The sequence below is a fragment of the Hyperolius riggenbachi genome, chromosome 12 (assembly GCF_040937935.1).
Source record: "Hyperolius riggenbachi isolate aHypRig1 chromosome 12, aHypRig1.pri, whole genome shotgun sequence".
Taxonomy (NCBI): Eukaryota; Metazoa; Chordata; class Amphibia; order Anura; family Hyperoliidae; genus Hyperolius; species Hyperolius riggenbachi.
The window spans coordinates 181,071,683-181,084,907 of record NC_090657.1 but is presented as its reverse complement, the minus strand read 5'-3'; the positions used below and the strand labels follow the sequence as shown (position 1 = coordinate 181,084,907).

The 13,225-nt window shown below is 46.1% G+C and overlaps 1 long non-coding RNA gene across 2 annotated transcripts in view; it reads left to right on the top strand.

Annotated features, from left to right (window-relative positions):
- The window catches only part of LOC137542246 (uncharacterized), a 321,115-nt gene that overhangs the window by 216,938 nt on the left and 90,952 nt on the right, over positions 1–13,225 (top strand). The window contains exon 5 of one of the 2 annotated variants that reach the window (XR_011025385.1): positions 6,461–7,093. The exons of the other annotated variant lie outside the window; for it this stretch is intronic. This is a non-coding gene — a long non-coding RNA (uncharacterized lncRNA). Of the gene's footprint in view, positions 1–6,460; positions 7,094–13,225 lie in introns of those variants that run through there. 2 annotated transcript variants of the gene reach the window in all.

The window sequence follows — 13,225 nt, the reverse complement described above, 5'->3', positions numbered from 1 at the left end:
ATAGACCCAGAACAAGCATGCAGCAGATCAGGTGTTTCTGACATTGTCAGATCTGACAAGATTAGTTGCATGCTTGTTTCTGGTGTGATTCAGACACTACTGCAGCCAAATAGATCAGCAGTGCTGTCAGGCAACTCATATTGTTTAAAAGGAAATGCATGTGGCGGCCTCCATATCACTCTCCCTTTGGGGTTCCCTTTAACAGGCACAATTCAGTAAGGAGACTTCAGGCAAGACTCCCCAACACTGCTACTGCCTATAGAGCGTGCCCTAGTGGCTGCAGATCTGGGGCTTTGAGACCGCCAGAAGAAAAGTGCAATATAAATGTTCTGTGTCTTGTCTAGTAACATATAGCAGAATGCAGTATATTATTCAGGATACCCACTTTTCCATTAACTTTCCTAGTTTTATAATCAGAAACAGTATCTATATATTGCTTTATATTAGTATGTAAACCCCCACTCTCCAAGGGATAATAAAGTGTTCCGGAGATGGGCTGTATGGGTGTAGTTATACTTACCGTGGGCTGCCTCCAGTCCAATTAGGTGTTTGGGGTCCCTCGCTCTCTGGCCACTCCGTTCTCTTGTAAATTCGCCCGGTAATTTAGTCGCCTCCACTCTTGCACTTCTGCGCATGCGTGGCCAAGCTGCACGTGTACCCTCCCACACATGTAAAGAAGAGCGCAGCCGGACGGATAACGGAGGGTGATTACAAGAGAACGGAGAGGCCAGCGAGGGACACACACACCTAATAGGGCTGGAGGACGCACCAGGTAAGTATAAATACACCCATACAGCCCATTTTAGGTTCCCTTTAAGCATAGGTTGTTTGTTTGTGCAGCTTTCTGCCCAGTGCTATCTGGCAAAGCAGGCGTTGTTTCTGCTCACTTTGGAAAAAACACAAACATTCCACAGTGATGCACCTGCCAGTAGTAAAGGTATCGCCACCTGTGATGAATTTCAGAATGTAAATAAGGGAGAGGAATGATTTTACACAAGGCGAACACTGACTAATGTATAAATGAATATCGCAAGATGTTTAATTATTCGGTTACATTCAGTAAGGTTCCCTTTAACTAAAGTAAAGATTAAATTAGCTAAAATCAAATCTAATAAAGATCTAGCAAAAGCTTAAAGAAAACCTGTACCTAAAAAAAGTTTCCCTGGGGGGTACTCACCTCGGGTGGAGGAAGCCTCCGGATCCTATCGAGGCTTCCACTGTCCTCCCCTGTCCCATAGCGGTCTCACTGCCCCCCTCCAAACAGCGGGGATGTAAATGATTTATCTTCCCGGCTCCAGTGCAGGCGCAGTATCGGCTCTCTGCTCAGAGATGAGCGGAAAAAGATGATTGCTGTCGGTCTGCTCTACTGCACAGGCGCAAGTCTCCTGCGCCTGCGTAGTAGAGCGGACCCGACAGAGATCGGCTATTTCCGTGCTGAGAGCTGCAACAGTGCCCCCGCTGGAGCCATGGAAGGTAAATATATCAAGCCTTTTTAGGCTTGTTGAGCCAGGGTTGCGGGATGCTTTGGGGGGGCCAGCGCTGGATTTCCTGCAGCTACAGGGGATGGGGGAAGCCTCATTGGGACCCCGAGGCTTCCCCCCCCCCCCGAAGTGAGTACCCCTCAGGGGATGTTTTTTTTTTCTGTTACAGAGTCTCTTTAAGTCCTCTCAATTGAACGGATCTATAAATTAGAACGTAGACTAGTCAGGGCGATTAGATAAATGCGATCGGCAGAAAATAAACTTCAATGTCCCAAATCAACTGTGAACAATTTTAATGGTGATCGTTCAATAAAAACTTTTTTTATAATGAATGGCGCCTGCGCAGCAGAGTGGATCCAATTAGGCTCAGCTATTTTCGCCAGAGCCTGATGGGAGGCTTGTACCTGCGCCGGAGTGTAGATTGGTACATATTGCTGCACGCTGTTCAGGGGCTGCCAGCGCTGGATCCCAGAGGGTGAAGAGAATGGGGGAAGCCTCCCAAGGTAATTATCCCCTGGGGCACTTTTTTCCCTTACAGATGCTCTTTAGAGAGGAACTGTCACGAAAATCTTAAAATTTAAAACACATACAATTAACAAGTACATTTCTTCCAGAGTAAAATGAGCCATGAATGGCTTCTCTCCTATGTTCCTGTCACTTACAGTAGGTAGTGGAAATCTGACATTACCGCTACAGGACATCAGGTGTCATCACGCAGTGGTGATGTAGTGATGACTTGACGTCTGACGCAGGCAGCCCAGGAGGAGTCAAGGAAGGTGATCGTGCTGGTAATATTTTTCTTCTAATTGGCTGCACCGCACGTCACCAGCTCTCTAGTGGTTATGTCCTTCTGCATGCGCCCCCCTTCTTCTACTTGCCGCAGTGCCCTAGAAACGGCCCTGCCTTTGACCCATTGGTGAAGTGAACCAGAGACTAAGTACCCTCATGTATTTTACCATATATATCAGTGGGAACATTAGAGAAAATGCCTATCCTGCTCCCTGTTTCATTCTTCACTGTTAAGCTTGCTTCTTATCAGCCCTGATAAAATCCCCGACTGAGTATTCAGTCTGGCTTTGCTATAATGACTCGGCTATAATGATTCCTGAGCAGAGCCACAAGGGGGCAGGCTTGGGCTTGAAAAGACACCAGAGCACACAGACTCTGCTATAATGATTCCTGAGCAAAGCCAGACTGAATGCTCAGTCAGGGATTTTATCAGGGCTGATAAGAAGCAAGCTTAACAGTGAAGAATGAAACAGAGAGCAGGGTAGGTGTTTTCTCTAATGTTCCCACTGATATATATGGTAAAATACATGAGGGTGCTTTGTCTCTGGTTCACTTTAAACCGATCCCGAGTGTGAGGGTCAGCAGATATTGAATACTATGAGCGGATTGTGTTGGTAAACCCTCATACTACATGGAGGTGGTAAAATCTCGGTTATTGGCCAATCATAACGGAGAGTGTGTACCTGGGTTTAATCGGGAACAACTGCCTTTGAGTGATGTATTTATTTATTTTTGCTGAAAAAGTATGTTATAAGCGAGGAGAGGGAGTTTGTGGGAATCTGCCCCAAATTTTGTCAGCAGTAGAGATGGCCCGAACGGTTCGCATGCAAACTTATTTGCGCGAACATCGGTGGTTCGCGTTTGCGATCGACCGCAAACTTTATGTGAGTTCGACCCGCCCCCTATACTACATAATTCGGCTAAACTTTGACCCTCTACATCACAGTCAGCAGACACATGGTAGCCACATGGTAGCCAATCAGGCTACACTCCCTCCTAGAGCCCCCCTCCCCCCTTTATAAAAGGCAGCTGCGTCGGCCATTATCTTACTCTGTGTGCTGCGTAGTTAGTGAGATTAGGGAAAGCTTAGCGGCCAATCTGTTGTTAGGCTTGTTAGCTTGCTCCTTGCTGAGCGTACGAGAGAGAACGGCGCCGGAGACTTGGGCACAGGACACAGCCAGTATATGGCTAATCCTGCTGCCGCACAAGTCCGGGCCGTGTTAATTACTATTCCCCCTCCAGGCCGACATGGATAGTGGGGGAATGAAATAATTCGGCTTCCAGCAATTCCTGGAAGCCGAATTATTGTTTTAAAAGCAACTTCAGATCCGTCTTCTGACGGCGCTGAAGTTACTCCCTGTGCCTGCGATAGCCGTAGTTCCTATTATGGCCTATGGTGGCGCCGGCTGCGCCCAAGTCTCCTGCGCTGCTGCGCCCAAGTCTCCAGCGCTGGATTTACCGTGTTCGCTTGATGATACTTATTGCTAAAAAGCACCCCAAAACAGCTCTTTTGAGAGCTAATGTTCTTGTTATCATTTATTTTTTTTGTGGCTCACTAACACCTGCATATACAGCCCTGTCAGTCGCAGCTGGCCCTTGCTAATTTCTATACTGTGCCAGGCCCAGCACATTCAGTGCCTACCTTTTCACTGCACCTGTGTGACAGCAGCACACAGTGTTATATACCTGCCCCTGCATACCTGTTCAGTGTACCTGTGTGTGTGACAGCTGCACATTTGTAATATAAGTCTGTGCATACCTGTTCATGTTCACTGCACCTGCATCACAGCACACAGTTTTATATACCAGCCCTTGCATACCTGTTCACTGTACCTGTGTGTGTGATAGCTGCACATTGTATTGATACCAGTCACTGAATACCTTTCACTGCATCTGTGACTGCATATTGTATTATAACTGGGAGTCAGTGCATACCTTTCACTTGAATGGATGGCAGACTTGCCCTCCATAACAGATTCTCATTAAAGGCAAGTGGTGTCATCTCTGGCACCCAGCGTTGGGTCAAGGGTCCATCGGACCACCGATGCCTGGTCAGCAAAGCACGGTCAGGGCAGGCACATTACTTATACAGCACATTGGGTCCTTCCTTGGATGTGTGGTGGTACCCGTTTCTCAGGCTCCCACTCCAGACCGGAATTGAACCCTGATTCCCTGGCCATTACCCATGGTCTACAAGGTGCAGAAAGTACCAAAGAAAGTTGACCACACAGTTGAATTAATGGCAGACTTGCCCTCCATAACAGATTCTCATTAAAGGCAAGTGGTGTCATCTCTGGCACACAGCATTGGGTCAAGGGTCCATCTGACCACAGATGCCTGGTCTGCAAAGCACGGTCAGGGCAGGTACATTACTTATACAGCACATTGGGTCCTTCCTTGGATGTGTGATGGTAGCCGTTTCTCAGGCTCCTCACAGTCCCCACACAGCATCTCTGCCTGCAGGCCGCTTGACTGCCTTCTTCGCCACCACCAACAGAGTCCAGGACTCCAGGCGGATTCCTGAACAAAAAGAATAATAATTTTTCTGGTGCATGTACATGCCTGCCTATTTTTTCTGGATGCACTGGGGCTAAAACAACAAAACAAAAGGCATGTGTCAATTCCCCTTCATGATCATTACCTTGCCGCAGTGAAGGGGCTTGCGTATCACAATGAAGCAATCACAGACGGCTATATGAGTTTGTTGGGGGGCACACCCAAGATATGGTCATTGCTTAATTGTGGACAGATCAAATTTGATCAGCTGGACAGTCACTGCTGCTCTATCATTGAGCTTTCTCAGCCCGGCGACCATATGGGCTTGAAAACCGCCATCGACTGCACTCTCGCCATGGTGCGCACCAGTCCAGCACGGCCGTCACTACACAAACAGCTGTGTGCGTTGCGTTACACACAGTGGCGTAGCTATGAATCTCGGGGCTCCGGTGCAAGTTTTACATTGGGGCCCCCCCAAGAACTCTATACGTAGCAATTGATACGGCGCAACAAAACCTGCCAAGGTCATCTACAGTGTCAGAGGTGCCAGAAGGGGATGGGGAACAGCTTGTTAATGATTACTTCTATTCAAGGCATCTATAGAAGTGATCATTACCAACACAGGACCAATAAACAGCTTATACTTTGGTTTAGGAAGGGCCCCATGGGGCCCCTCTGGCCCAAGGGCCCCGATGCGGTCGCTACCTCTGCAACCCCTATTGCTACGCCCCTGGTTACACAGTGAGTTTGGTGTGTCAGTGTGAAGCAGCACTAATTACTAATTACACTCCCTGACTGATGTATACACATGCAAGATGTTTTAAAGCACTTTATGCCTCCAATTTAGCATTGCAATGTGATTTCTGCCCTTAAACCGCTGCTGTGCGTCAAATCCAGATTTTTTTTCCCCGGGACTTTTGCCGTGTATCCCACTCCGCCATGCCCACCTCCAGTTGTTAGACCCCTTGAAACATCTTTTCCATCACTTTTGTGGCCAGAATTAATGTTTGAAGTTTTGAAAGTTCGCCTGCCCATTGAAGTCTATTGCGGTTCGAAAAGTTTGCAGGTTCGTGGACTTTTGCAGACGTTCGCGTTTGAGGTTTGCGAACCTAAAATCGGAGGTTCGAGCCATCACTAGTCAGCAGCACAAGAAAAATTGGATGAGTGTACCAAGCTTTACATAAAAGTGATACTCCCAGTACACACATACATAGGAAAAGATATGTGGGGGAGATAAGAGAAGGAGAAAGACAAAAGTAGTTGAGACAAAAAAAAGTTACGGCAGGAGACGTCTTGAGGATATTTTTTTTTAATTTAAAGGGAACCCAAGGTGAGAGGGATATAGAAGCTGGCATACTTATTTCCTTTTAAATAATGCATAATGCCTGGCTATCCTGATCACCCTCTGTCTCTAATACTTGGAACCATATCCCCTGAACAAGCATATGCAGATCAGATGTCTGACAAATCTGACAGGATTCGCTGCATGCTTGTTTTAGGTGTGTATAATCCACAAAGGATCGGCACCACACGATATGTTTATTAAATAGCTCTTAAACTTTTATTGCATAGTAAAAAGTTTGACAGCTAGCTATTATGGTATATACTGTTAGGCAACCGTTTGCTAATATGGATTTATATGTGTATTTGAGCTTCTATCTTTTATTGATATGTGTTTTTATGTTTATCTTTAGGTACATTTGGGGATTCATACATTAAAAGATCATATTCCTCTGCAGAATACCTTTTATTCGGTGTGGCTGGCTGGGTGAGTGATATGTTTATATTTACATGTTGCTAGGAGACAGCACGGCTGCTACTGTGTTGTGCTAGCCGTGTCTCCGTTGTATTGACACGCCCCCCGCCTTCATTGGTCCGAGGCCGGCTATTCCCCATTGGCTAAGATTTGGGCGCAGGTGATTGGTGGCAGCCGATCATGTGTTCAGTCACATGACCGGCAATGCTTACAGCGGGCGCTGCCGCTGATTGCATGGCGGCGGCGCGCTGTCCGTGATGCGCTCATATGAGCCGATTTGGGTGGATAATGCTGGCGGTTTCTGCAGCGGAACTGATCCCTGATTGGTGAGTTTAAATATTTAAACTTTGTGCACTCTTTTTAGGTGGCTATATTTGTGACTATTCAGTCTCCCATCAGGTCCGCATATAGGTTTGTCTCCCCATCTGTACGCACTAGGGTGGTCCGCCCTTGGGGCTGAGTTAGTGATATATAAGTGATGTTGTGTGATATATACATGCATTTGACATTTCTGGCAACTTGATAAAGGCCTTTCAGGCCGAAACAGCGGGCTGTCGCTGCCTGTCAAACTTTTTACTATGCAATAAAAGTTTAAGAGCTATTTAATACACATATCGTGTGGTGCCGATCCTTTGTGGATTATAGACTGTATTGACCCTTTGGTACAGGGGTGAGGATCTTGGCACACTTCCTTTTACCTTTGAGCATTAAGTGGGTGCTCCTGGATACATGCTTTCATTGTTTTAGGTGTGTGATTTATGCGGGGAATACACGGTTCGTTTTTGCCGTACGTTTTTGCTCTCTATCGTTTTTGCCGCTCGATTCTGCAGTTGATTCTTATCTTCCGCTCATTTTTCTTATCTTTTTTCATTCACTTACATCAGAAATCGAGCGGCAATGGGATCGAAAGGGCGATCGGACATGTCAGAAATGATCTATCGAACCATCTTATCAGCTAAAAAACGAACCATGCATTCCCAGCATTAGACCCTACTGACCAGAAAGATCAGGACTGCCAGGCAACTGGTATTGCTTAAGGCTACTTGCACACCAAGACGTTGCGTTAGGTGCTACGTTAAGGTCACATAACGTGCACCTAATGCAATGCATGGTGGTGCGGGAGAGGACGGTAGAGTGAGCCGCGTTAGGCGGCTCTATCTGCATAAGGTCTCCCAGAGTGGCGCTGATTGGCCGGCGGGACCACGTGATGCGGAGCGAGACACTCCGCATCACGTGGTCCCGCCGGCCAATCAGCGGCCGCCAGTGCAGTGAATATTAAGTAGCCATGTGCGCGGCTACTGTAGCAGCATCTCCCCGCCTCCTCTCTCCCCCCACTGAGCATGTGCAAACAGTCTAACGCGGCTATAGCCGCTCTAACGCCGTAGCATGCTGCACTTTCGGCAGAACGTGCAGCGTTACATGTAACGCAACGTGGGCTGTGTGAACAGCCCACTTGTGTTACATTGCTGTGCGTTGGGGGAGCGTTACAGGCGCACTAACGTGCGCCTGTAACGTCTTAGGGCCTGATTCACAAAGCGGTGCAAAGTGTTTGCACGCGAGTGAAAACCCCTTTATCACGCCTAAACTCAGTTTAGGCATGATAAGAAGAAACTCGCGCGAATTTTCCGCACGCAAAGTTTTGCGCGCGCGCAACACCCGGCACTTCGCGCGAAGCTCCCATTAAGCCCTATGGGACTTTGCGCGCGCGTGCGTTCGCGCAGTAGCTTCGCGCGAGTTAGAGCACAAAGCGGTGATAACTTTGCTAGTGCAAAGGTTATCACGCCTAAAGTCTTTTAGGCGTGATAACTGAGTTATCACCGCTTTGTGAATCGAGCCCTTAGTGTGTAAGCAGCCTAAAGGACAACTGTAGAGGGCTATGGAGGCTGCCATATTTATTTACTTTTAAGCAATACCAGTTGCCTGGCATCCTACTGATCATCTGCCTCTAATACTGTTAGTCATGGCCCCTGAACAAGTATGCAGCAGATCAGGTGCTCTGACTAAAGTGTGACAAGATTAGCTGCATGCTTGTTTCAGGTGTGTGATTCAGACACTACTGCAGCCAAAGAGATCAGCAGAGCTGTCAGGCAACTGGTATTGTGTAAAAGGAATTATATATAGCAGCCTCCAAATCCCTCTCGCAACAGTTGTCCTTTAAAAGGAAATAATTATGGCAGCTTCTATAGGTCTCACACCTCGGGTTCCTTTTAATCGCCACCACTTTGAAATACTAACTGGTAAGGATGGATGCAGAATCTCAAAGGAATGGTTTCAGCATCTTGTGGAATCCAGGTAGTGAGGCTATTTTAAAGGCAAGTAGAGACCTCATATTATTACAGCATATGAGCAAGTGCTAAACAAGTGTGGTGTACATTTGTGTGAGCACAAAAGATTTTTTTTTCAATAGTAGTTTGTTTGTAACATGTAGATGGCAGCAATGATCAGAATAGGGCTCTCCAGAAACACAAGCAGATGTCAGGAATCTCACTTCTTCTGTGTTCTTTAAATGTGTTCCCTGGAAGAGCGAGCGTATGACAGGTGCTCATCATGGCAGCCTTCATTGTACAAATGTAGCAGATGTAAAAATGACAGGCCTGACAGCGATGTACGCAGCAGAGTCTGACACGCTGCTATTACTGGGAGAATATAGCGAGATCACAGTCCGCCAATCTCATAATGTCTGTAATAGCAGAGCCAGGGGGACCTCTGGCCTGACGGTAGGCCTTTAACGGTCTGCCACGCCAGCGCCAATCCGATCGGAGTCTTCCACAGGGCTGCCTGGTATCTGATTGGCTGCAGGAGGGGGAAAAAAAAGCTTCTTAAAGTGAGATAAAACTCTGACAAAACATTATACAAAAATGTGTTTTCCTACGTTTTATTACCCATTCAGTTACCATATTTACATTGGCAGTAATATTGTCTGTTTACAGATTACAAGTACAGTTTATCTGCTCTGAAAGCTGCCATTGCATTTTATTGCATTGCAAATCTATCTAGTGATCACAATCTATCAGCTGATCACTCAGCTGCACACATACCAGAAGCAGAGAGAGCTCAGTTTCAGCACTATGCATTGCTGGAGACTAGAGCTTGTATTTTACAGACCAGAAGTTTTGAATGGGTTATTAACCTGATTCTAAACTTCCAGTCTTTAAATTACAAGCTCTAATTCATTGGCTAATTTAGGGCTGGTTCAGACGGGCGTTTTTGTGGCGTTTAACGCAGCGTTTCAGACGCAGCGTTTTTTGGGATCTACTGCCATCCCATGCAAGTGAATGGGAGCGTTTAGAGCTGGCTCTTGCAGGCTTTCATGAAAGCCTGGCAGTAGATCCCAGCATTGCGTCTAGTCTCAAAAGCAACATGCTGCTTTCAGAGGCGGTAAACGCGAGGAAACAATAGCAGAGACCAGAACTGCTAGCCTTGAACGCTTTTCAAAAGCCTTCAAAAGCTAGCTTTTAAACGCTGGCGTTTAAACGCAATGCCAAGCAAAAGCTCAGCAGACGCCCGTGTGAACCAGCCCTTAAAAGAAAAACCGTAAGCTTGCAGCTTGTAAGCCTTCTTCAGACTCTGTTTTATCATTGTCAGTCAACGGGAATAATCGGAAGGAGGTAGAAAGATTTTTTGGGGAAATATATAAGCGTTATCCAGATACATTCATTACAAGGGCTCTTGCAAGGATTGTGAGGTATTTATGGCCAATAGATACGGTAAGGCCATTGGTTTGCTTAATGCCTACATAGACTCAGGCTGACATGGAGAGTTTTTTTACAGACCCTATCCTGTTGACAGAGGGGCACAGTGACTTTCAGGGGGGCCAGTGCCCCAGCATGCCTCAGTGTAGCACCACCTATAGTTGCCAGTATTACATTGCTTCACCCCCCTCCCCCCATATTACGAAGTGTGGCCAGTAGTAGTAGGGTGAATTGATTTCAATGAGTTATTCACAAAGCTGTGAAAAGTCAAAACAAGAGGGTCTGAATACTTTCCGCATATAATTTATGCAGTACTTGTGATCCATAAATGGATGGTATTTAACACATTAACATAGGCTAATAAGATTAGGTGAAGCTGAACATGCATAGTACAGTAATACAATTAAAAGAGGTAACGGGTAGATGCACTGCTGGTGACTGGCCTGTAGAGGGAGCTGATGAGCTGCAGTACAAACAGAGTCTGGAAGGATCACATGAGTTCTGTATGCAGGTGAAGGCAGGACAACCCAGGGCTGACAAAAAATAGTCCCAGAATCCTCTCTGGATAGTTGTATGCAATGTTTGGATGCTGTGGATTTTACACATTTTTTATTTTTATTTTAGTTTTGAATAGTGTGATAAGAAGCTAGGAACTTTTTTTTGGTAATTTTTATTGCAGTCTGTGCCCTCTGTCTATTCCTGGGACCTCAGTTTGAGCTTTGCGGTCCTGAAAACAGAAAACGAGGGACTAGGGATGGTCAGAATTGCTGAAATTCCCAAATTTTACATGGAATTCCAAATGAATTCAGAATTTTTTTTTTTTGTTTAGACAAATTCCGAGTTTGTATTGTGAAATTGTGAAATTATAGTTTATTGCATTTATTTTTTCACATGAACGATAAGGTTAAAATGCCTTCCTTGCCGCAATAGCAGCATAGGGGGCAATATTGTGGCTGGGAACGCGAAGAATCACTCGCGTTCCCAGCCTGACGGACGGTGACAGCGAAACCGGAAGTAGCCGCCGGCGGGGACGGGAGGATCGGAGGGACACGGCGAGGGCACCGATCAGCTGCAGGGGGCTGAGAAAAGCCCCAGGTGAGTAAAACTTTTTTTTTTCCCGGCTTAAGTTTCACTTTAAAGGGAACCCAAAGCAAAATAAAAGTGGCCAGACTAAAACGGACCTGAACTTCTTCTCTGCTCTAAAAGATATGCAACACATTTCTTTGCTACAGCTGATACAAATCCTGCTATAAATGTGCAGTGTGTCTACTTCCTGCTTTCATGGAAGCAGACATATTGTTAACATCCTGTGTTTACAAATGAGCTCTCTGCCGTGGCAGTCAGGTGACGCTGAGGAGAGCTCAAATTATAATTTGAGCTTAGTCATAGATGAAGGGGAATTAGGCTAAACTCTCTACACACATACAGGGAGCATTTCTCTCTGTTTTCCTTCTGTCCTGTGCAAGAGTTCAGGTCCACTTTAACTAACTAGGGCTTCTTTCGGCCCCCTGCAGTCCCGTGCCCTCGCCGTCATTCTGTGCTACTCTTATAAGTGGCAGTGGCCTTCTGACAGCTGGGTCGTGTGCCTGCTGAATGCCCACTTGTGCAATTCGTAAAAATTGGAACTGTTCATGCTCAGAATGCTTCCGTCTATGGGCACTCAATTGAGGAGGCGCATGCGTAATAATCATATCAACTGTTGCACAGGGAACAAGTGTATCTGGTCTTATAAGACCTGTATGCTTGCTGCCGGTGCCTTGTCTCAGCCGGATTGCTCAACGTTTCAGATGAACGTCTTATTAGCAATAAGAGACGGCACACCACTGGCTGCAACGATTTTGCTGTATTAGATGAACACTACATGTTACGAATATTACATTCTTCTTCAGGTGTTAAACCCGTAATAGCCTGCGACTGGCTGAGTCGTCAGCTTTCAGAAGGGCACTGCTGCTGAATAGAGCAGCGTGGAATGATGGCGAGAGACCAGGAGGACTTCAGAAGAAGCCCCAAATAGAAGCCAAACGGCATCTTTTATACACTTTAGGGACCCTTTAAAACAGGGGTGCCTACACTTTTTCAGCTTGCGAGCTACTTTTAAAACCGCTCCGGCCACGAGATCTAACCCCCCCCTCCAACATGCATAGACAGTCACAGTATTCTAGAAACCCCCCCCCCCCCCCATCAAGCCTAGTGAATACATTATACTGCTGGAGGCATAGCCTGATTTATTGCGGTCTGTGCTACTGCTGGAGGTATAGCCTGATTTATTGCCGTCTGTGCTACTGCTGGAGGTATAGCCTGATTTATTGCCGTCTGTGCTACTGCTGGAGGTATAGCCTGATTTATTGCGGTCTGTGCTACTGCTGGAGGTATAGCCTGATTTATTGCCGTCTGTGCTACTGATGGGGGCATATCCTGATTTATTTCTTGCTTTTTGCGTGCTTTTTATTTCGTTTGCATATATAAATCGCATATGCGTTTTGCATGCTTATTTTTTAAATGTGTTTTATGCAAATCACTAGAAAGTCAACAGGAAGTGGAAATACATCAACAAACGTGTTGTTTTTAAAAAAAAACACATATAAAAATGCATGTAAAACGCATTACCTCTGCGTCACCATTGACTTTCATTATGTGCGTTTTTGATAAATATGCAACAAAACCAGTGTTTTTAAAAATGCACATTGCAGAACGCATTATGCATGTGTTTTTTCATGCGGCCCATTGACTTGCATTATGCGGGTTTTGGCTGTGTTTTCCGCAACGCAAGTGTTCCTGCCTAGTGTGTTCCCTGCCTTCACTCCTTATGCTAGGCTCACGCTATGCTGGATTGGGAACATGTATAGTCACAGTGAATCCCTTCTATGAGCCACTGTGTCTATTACTTCTTGACAATGGACAGCAAGGAAGATCTGCTTTGGTGGGAGGGGTCTGAATTTTAGCTATTTTTGCAGTGCAGTGTCTGTGGGGCGCCCAAAAAAGTTGTGCAGGACAGGACTTTACGTTTCGCT